General features: G+C 46.2%; 1 long non-coding RNA gene across 2 annotated transcripts; it reads right to left on the reverse strand.

Moving 5' to 3' along the window:
- Positions 1-2712: 2712 nt before the first annotated feature.
- Positions 2713-7452, reverse strand: LOC119328012. 2 transcript variants are annotated; one of them, XR_005158807.1, is made up of 4 exons: positions 6804-7452; positions 6233-6401; positions 5781-5891; positions 2713-2995 (listed from the first exon to the last, which is right to left on the reverse strand). It is a non-coding gene; the product is annotated as an uncharacterized LOC119328012 (long non-coding RNA). The 2 variants fall into 2 exon arrangements; XR_005158806.1 differs by lacking the exon at positions 2713-2995 and adding an exon at positions 5155-5346.
- Positions 7453-8698: the final 1246 nt, after the last annotated feature.

An 8698-nucleotide genomic window follows, 5' to 3' on the forward strand; every position in this document is an offset into this window, starting at 1 on the left:
AGGGAGGTCTCGCCGCACTGCGACGACTTGGGAAAATTTCTCGCGGGTAGGCGAGGACTCTTACAGGCGCATGCATGCGATAGTCCATAGCCAGATGGATCAGATCTCCAGCTGGGCAAGGATGCAGGACGAGGCTACTGGCATCATCCGGCAACTGAGGGAGGGCAATGCGAAGCTCCGGGGCGAGCACGACCTGCTAAGGGCGAAGATCGCCGGAAGAGTGAAGCAGGAGGAGGAGACCGCTGTCGTGTTGCAGAAGACGGGCGTCATCATCAAGAAACTTATGGACGAGAATGCCATGCTCTGCATCAAGCGCAACAGGTTGGTGGAGGAATCCATGGATGCTGCCAAGCAGCGTATTAAGGACATGAAACTGATGAAAGAGATCATCGCCTGCCACGAGAACTAGTCTCCACGACCTGCGGCACATAAAGGAAGTAGAGATCAGCGAGCCAGATCGTTGTATGTGTCTTCCTTCTTCTTTTTCCCTTGTGTATTTCGGGCGCAGCCGCATGTGGTTTTTTAATTATCTTCCTAATTATGTAAGACAATTATTATCCACTCTCGTCGTCCTTATATATATTCATCAGTCTTGCTTTAAGTCACAGTAGATGCTATATAGGTCCGTCGGATCTTACATCAAGATCCGTGCAAAATTTTCTTTCCAGATTTTCTTTTTTCTCTCTTAATCTCAGTCGAGTGAGACATTGCCACGCCATTAAACAGAGGCTCGAGCGCCATTAATGGAGACCTTGGGAGAGAGGTGGACGGCAGATGGAGGTCAAAGGGCTCTCCTCCCGATAAGCACGCGCAGGGGTCTGATGGCATGCCTCCTGTACTCAAATAGCTACCCTGCACGGCGCCTCCTAGCTAATAAAAAAGGGGACACGTGGCGGCACGTAAATGGGAAATAGAACGCCCACGGTTTCAGTAATACTTTTGTTTCCGATTGTAACGTGATAGCACTTGTTCCAAAATGACTTTGTTGATTGTTAATGTGTGCGCCTTCCAAATCGGACAGCAAAAAATGCCATCGATCCGTGAGATGCCTGCTCAAAAAATGCAATTAGATATCTAAAAAATGCCATTGTTAAGTTAGATGTTTGCTCAGAAATGCCATTAGACATTCTTATTTTCACGTCAAACCCGTTGACCATGTTACATGACAAAAATAAGCCGATTCTCACAATGATAAGTTAATGGTGTCCAGAACAACACACCCCTCAAATAAAACTAAGCACCCTGGAATTCTTTGACAAAACTAAGCACCCTGAAATTCTTTGACAACTAAACTGCTGGCTATATGATGTTGGCCATATATATTGTACGTATATAATGTCAAGAAACGAGTGGTAGTACTATACCAACTAAAAGATGAAATGTACGAAATATAATGAGAAGAAAAATAACATAGTTCTGCTGGGGGCTCAGCACAACACACCCCTCAAATAAAACTAAGCACACCAGAAATTAAACTAAGCAACTAATCCGGTAGACACTGCATTAGAACCACCATGAGCAACGACACTACCACCTTACTTGGAGTCCTCGTCCACGTCCTCGACTTCGTCCTTGTCCCTCTTCCTCTTGGGCGATACTTCTTTGCTTGAACCGCACACTTGGCTCTTGCTCTTCATCCAACCTTTGTAGATATTGAAACAAAGGTAGACATCCATTGCAGCGTAGTGGATGTGGTCTATATCTAGTACAGTCCACTGCCATGCACGATGAAATGTGTGCAGAGCTTTCTTCAGTTTACCGTACATAGGATGAACCGTGGCTCCTGCCAGGTTCAGCATTGAAGGCTGGTCAAGGGAGGGCACTAGCCCTTCCTTCCGGAGGTCGAAGGGGTCGCCTACAACGAGGCCTATCTGACCTAGGACTTCCTTGTCGTTCCTAAAGTCTACAGTAACGAATTTGACTCGGCCGCCCTTGAGGAAGTCCTTAAATTCCTCGCACTCAATGTCGGCATGGCATATGTGGTAGACCAAGCATAAGTCATGCACGCAAACCTGGATCACGGCGGGCTTCTTCTTCTTTGCCTCCTTTAGTTTCTTCTCTCTTCCCAGGACTGTGGTGTAATCAACATCTAGCCCAGCGACCCACTCATCATTTGACTTTTCGAACATGCCTTTGAAGTGAGCAAGGCATTCTTTCACTGTTGTGGAAGAACAGGTGTAGATGACGTCGAACTCATCGCCGATGATGGTTCTAACCTTGTACTCATCGCTGATCTTGGAGATTTGGGACGCCATGGATTTGGGAGGAGGGTTAGGATTAGTGGAACTGCCGTAATGTGAAAGGACGGGGCGACTAGGAGCGGTTTATCGATTGTAAAAATCACTACACCACAACACCAATGCGGGGGCAATAAAACTGCCGGGAGAAAGCACTTGAGGGGGCAGGTAAACTGCCGGGAGAGGATTTCTCCCGGCAGAAAGAACTGCCACGAGAACGGCTACCGGCAATAACTTCTCCCGGCAGATAACTATTCCCGGCAGTTTCCCTGCCCCGAAGGATGAACTTGCCGGCAGTTAAACTGCTGGCACAAACAAGTTTACCCAGCAGATAGTTTGCCCTCATGTTTTGTTCTAGGCCATTCTAGGCAACATCTGCGTTATTTAATATTCAATCACAATATGTTCCTTCCTTTATACAGAACCTAAACTTTATTCAATAAACTTGAACAGACAAAATTCATTTTTTCTAGATTTATACATGAGACAAACATATATAAGCACATTGTACCACACAAGAAAATTTACCTAAGTTATAGAGAAATTGTGCTTCACATACAAAACAGGCATACAATGACTTATGTGCCAAAAAAAAGAACGACCAAAATTAGTAGAGTAAGCTGGCAATATCCCAGGTCCAACAAACAAACAAGGAATATTGCATATTGATTAACACTCCATCAACTTGTAGGTCTTCCAAAACTCCAGCAACTTGTGGGTCTTCCAAAGCTCCAGCAACTTGTGAATCTTCCAGGAACCTGTAGAATATCAGAATGAACATACAAAACAATTAGGATACTGGATGGAATATGAACGCAATCAGCTAGTTACCTCTGTAGTAAACCTGCAGCAAAATCAAGCATGAAGAATATATCTGATGAGATCATTACGTATCCATGCATGAGGCTCCAATCATCATTCACATAAGTGTTTAAAAGGAGAGTAAATGGAGTAAATATGATAGCTCTGGACATATGTTTCAAGAATAGCTTTCAAGAACTTAAATGAAATTTAAACAACAACAACAACAACAACAACAACAACAACAAAGCCTTTAGTCCCAAACAAGTTGGGGGTAGGCTAGAGGTGAAACCCATAAGATCTTGCAACCAACTCATGGCTCTGGCACATGGATAGCAAGCTTCCACGCACCCCTGTCCATAGCTAGCTCTTTGGTGATACTCCAATCCTTCAGGTCTCTCTTAACGGACTCCTCCCATGTCAAATTCGGCCTACCCCGCCCTCTCTTGACATTCTCCGCACGCTTTAGCCGTCCACTATGCACCGGGGCTTCTGGAGGCCTGTGCTGAATATGCCCAAACCATCTCAGATGATGTTGGACAAGCTTCTCTTCAATTGGTGCTACCCCAACTCTATCTCGTATATCATCATTCCGGACTCGATCCTTCCTCGTGTGGCCACACATCCATCTCAACATACGCATCTCCGCCACACCTAACTGTTGAACATGTCGCCTTTTAGTCGGCCAACACTCAGCGCCATACAACATTGTGGGTCGAACCGCCGTCCTGTAGAACTTGCCTTTTAGCTTTTGTGGCACTCTCTTGTCACAGAGAATGCCAGAAGCTTGGCGCCACTTCATCCATCCGGCTTTGATTCGATGGTTCACATCTTCATCAATACCCCCATCCTCCTGCAGCATTGACCCCAAATACCGAAAGGTGTCCTTCTGAGGTACCACCTGGCCATCAAGGCTAACCTCCTCCTCACACTGAGTAGTACTGAAACCGCACATCATGTACTCGGTTTTAGTTCTACTAAGCCTAAACCCTTTCGATTCCAAGGTTTGTCTCCATAACTCTAACTTCCTATTTACCCCCGTCCGACTATCATCAACTAGCACCACATCATCCGCAAAGAGCATACACCATGGGATATCTCCTTGTATATCCCTTGTGACCTCATCCATCACCAATGCAAAAAGATAAGGGCTCAAAGCTGACCCCTGATGCAGTCCTATCTTAATCAGGAAGTCATCAGTGTCGACATCACTTGTTCGAACACTTGTCACAACATTATCGTACATGTCCTTGATGAGGGTAATGTACTTTGCTGGGACTTTGTGTTTCTCCAAGGCCCACCACATGACATTCTGCGGTATCTTATCATAGGCCTTCTCCAAGTCAATGAACACCATATGCAAGTCCTTCTTTTGCTCCCTATATCTCTCCATAAGTTGTCGTACCAAGAAAATGGCTTCCATGGTCGACCTCCCAGGCATGAAACCAAACTGATTTTTGGTCATGCTTGTCATTCTTCTTAAGCGGTGCTCAATGATTCTCTCCCATAGCTTCATTGTATGGCTCATCAGCTTAATTGCACGGTAATTAGTATAACTCTGAACATCCCCCTTGTTCTTGAAGATTGGTACTAATATACTCCGTCTCCATTCTTCTGGCATCTTGTTTGCCTGAAAAATGAGGTTGAAGCTTGGTTAGCCATACTATCGCTATGTCCCCGAGACCTTTCCACACCTCAATGGGGATACAATCAGGGCCCATCGCCTTGCCTCCTTTCATCCTTTTTAAAGCCTCCTTGACCTCAGACTCCTGGATTCGCCGCACAAAATGCATGCTGGTCTCATCAAAGGAGTCGTCCAGTTCAATGGTAGAACTCTCATTCTCCCCATTGAACAGCTTGTCGAAGTACTCCCGCCATCTATGCTTAATCTCCTCGCCCTTCACCAAGAGTTGGCCTGCTCCATCCTTGATGCATTTGACTTGGCCAATGTCCCTCGTCTTCCTTTCTCGGATCTTGGCCATCTTATAGATGTCCCTTTCACCTTCCTTCGTGCCTAACCGTTGGTAGAGGTCCTCATATGCCCGACCCCTTGCTTCACCAACAGCTCGCTTTGTGGCCTTCTTCACCATCTTGTACTTCTCTATGTTGTCTGCACTCCTATCCAGGTATAGGCGTTTGAAGCAATTTTTGTTCTCTTTAATCGCCTTCTGGACATCATCATTCCACCACCAGGTATCCTTATCTTCGCTTCTCCTTCTCCGGGACACTCCAAGCTCCTCTGAGGCCACCTTACGAATGCAAGTCGCCATCTTCGTCCACACATTGTTCGCATCTCCTCCTTCCCCACCTTATGAAATTTAAAGGACACAATAAATCCAAGTTAACACTTCAGTTATACATTGTTATTCTGTAGTGTAAGTAAAAATAAAGGTCTGTACAATCTGCAAAGGAACAGAAACTACACTGACTATTAGTGTTCATGCTTTACTAACTTTTAATTTGTAATCCTAAAATACATCTAAGTACAAAGGTTATTTAATATATGGCTCCTAAGGAATAAAAATGCCAACATGTCTCGGAAAAAATAAATACTACCTACGTCCGGAAATACTTGTCCTAGAAATACAACTATTCTAGGACAAGTATTTCCGAACGGAGGCAATATTCATTAATAGAGTAGCACATTGCTGAAATTCCATTGAAGGGACATAAGCTTTGAGCTAAGTACTGATAAGAGGAAGATGTATAGAAATGACATGTGGTATTGTGGTTATCACGTACCCGAAATAACATTGTGAGCTTGGTGTCCGAGAATGGAACACGTGGTTCACTGTTGGCAATCAACTCCACCACCTGCATCAGTGTCATGTTCCCTTGATTAATTCTTCATGTCTGCGCAAGACTAATCAGTGTTATGAAGCAGATGTGCAAAAGAAATATTAACTGAATTTGCAATTTGCTTCTCATTAGTTAGCTTAGCTGCAACAAATGCCAATAATTTTTTCAAAGAGAAACTCAAAAAACATTCAACTATAATGTTCCGTAAAAATGCACAGCTCAGATTTGGCTTCATGTCCAATTTGTCCTGCAGCTTTTCTCAGAGCCAGCCATGCCCACTAGCATGAGCCTTCCTCCGACATACGACATATCTAAGACTATCTACAGAAGCAACACAAAGTAAAGCCAATGAGAAGGCCCATCTCTTAGAAACAGCATGCTTACAACATATATACCTCAGAAGAAAAACCATGCAGTGGCTCTGTGAACTCCTCGTGCAATAGCTCGTGCCCTTCACGGTATGCCGCTTCTCTACTTCAACAACTTCTCTTATATCTTCCCTGCTTCATTTCCAGATATGTTTGTTGCATTTTTAGCTATTATTCCCATTAGTTATAGCCTCACCTGTACGTTGTGCATTGAAAAGATTAGATGAAGCAAAAAAAATCCCGTTACAGATTCACACTCCCATGCATGACTAACACAAAATTCAGGCATTTGCTGCAATGGATAAGTATACAAAATTTCTAATCACTACACACTTGACTGTATTTAGGTGCATCATCCAAAAGAAACTGAATGTATTCGTCAATTTGATCTATAATTTAAAAAGGCATAAGTGGGACTTGAGAGGGTCAATCTGTCATACAGTCATACATCAAAACCAAATCAAATAGAGTGCATTGCACGAGAGATGACCCCAAGCTCCTGCACATACATCAATCCAACTCAAATGTTTTTTTCTGGTTCATACAATCCATACATACATCATGCTGCCAAAAAAAGAATGCATCATGAAAGGCTTACTTTGCGATTGATTTTTCGGACTCGTAGTCAGTGGAGAGCGCCAACAGCAGGAATGGCTCTTGCTGCAGCCGCCGGAGGAGCAAAGCAGCAGCAGGCGGTGGAGGAGGCTTGGGAGTTGGCCGATCTGGGGCAATGCTGGGCCTCGAGCTCCTGGAGCGACCTAGGGAAAGGACGACGAATCTCCGACGCGGTGGCGGTGCAGCGGCCAAGGGCCATGGCGCAGGCTAGGCGAGGCGTCGATGACCAGAGTCGGGGGATGGAAGCCGTCCATGGGCGCATAGGCGGACGGAGGTCGGCCGGCGGACCAGCTGTGAGGCGCTCGGCCGATGAGGGCCAGCAGCAGGGGCGGCGCTGGGGATAGGCCGCGGCGATGATGCCATGGGGGAGTGGCGCGTGCTTGCTGCGCGTGAGCTCGTGCGGGGACCAAGGATCAGAGGAGCGGCAGTAGGTGCGGCGAACTGGTGGCGCTCGATGTCGACCTTGGCGAGGATGAGTATGGTAGCAACCTGTGGCGGAGGGAGTCGGTGGTGGAAGTCGCCGTCGTGCGCGGAGGGAGTCGGTGGCGGAAGTCGCCGTCGTGGGCGGAGGGGCTCGGCGGTGGAGGGCTTGGTCGTGGCGGCGGCGGCGTTGATTGGGAAGGAGGGTTGGGGACGAGGGTTCGGTTTGGGGGAAACTGGTCGGGCCGGCGGCTATATTTCTTTTGGTGCGAACAGTTTGGGCTTCTTCGCGCGCTTGGCCCAATAACTTTAGATCTCCTGCTATGGGCCTCCCGGCAGACTACGGGCCAGGGTTTCATTGTGCTGGCAGATAGGGTGACCTTAATTAGTGCCTTCTTGTATGTATTTCTCCCGGCAGTTTTTTCGCCTTTAAGTACTTCTGCCGGCAGTAACACGATCCCCGGCAGATGGTTTGCCCCAGTTCTGATATTTCTCCCGGCAGTTAACTGCCCCCAATCAAGTGTTGTGGTGTAGTGAATGTCGAGTGGGGGGTGTGTGCGAATGGGAGGGTAGTGGCTTGCCTGGTGGATAAATGGATTCATGTACAGTACTATGGGGGCCCAATTAGATGTCATGTCTAGTCGACGCCCAATTAAATGGCTTTTGATGTCATGTCAAGTGTCGGGAAAATTACAGGTGATACGAAGCTTTCCATTCTCCCATGATACGGGCTTCCGAGAGCCCTTGGATCTGAGATTGAACGGTTGCACAGCGTGATTCTAGACCTATGGGTGAATATCCTATCCTAGAGGGTTATTCTGCAAATTTTCAGCAACTTAGCATGCGACCGTTCGATCTCAGATCCAAGGGCTACCAGCAGCCCGTATCATGGCCGCGCCTACCACGACCGTCGCCTCGCTCGCGCGGTCACGCCTTGGAGATTTAACACGATGCGTTAGGCTATCTGATGTTGGATGTCATACATAGTCATCACTTAGTCACTCATACAACAAGGTTAGCTATAAGGTTGGCTATGAGAGTATTATTTTGTTTACTTCTCTCTATCTCTTTCTTTGTAGTATTTATTGCATTTGCGAAGGAGTAACCTCTTCCAATGAAATGGTGCTTAGGCCCTTCCCAGTGCTCCATGGTGTACAGGTGCTAAGGATGCCACATAGGCAAGAAAGTGATGTGGCAAAGCAATTAAAAAGGACAGAGGGCATTATGGTGACCCCAGGAGGAAACGGTGCTAAGCACGTGGACCAATGCAAAATGACTTTCAACCAATGGATGATGAAGTTTAATTGTTAAACAATTCAATGAGGGAAGCTTAGCTACAAAAGCTAAGAACCTATGCATTAAGGAGACTAGTTGCTAAGGTTTATAATGCACTTAGCACCTCATGTAAGAAACAATGCATTGGAAGTAGCCTTAGATGAGGTGTTATGGGCATTAAAT

This window comes from Triticum dicoccoides, chromosome 7A (assembly GCF_002162155.2).
Source record: "Triticum dicoccoides isolate Atlit2015 ecotype Zavitan chromosome 7A, WEW_v2.0, whole genome shotgun sequence".
NCBI classification, from domain to species: Eukaryota; Viridiplantae; Streptophyta; class Magnoliopsida; order Poales; family Poaceae; genus Triticum; species Triticum dicoccoides.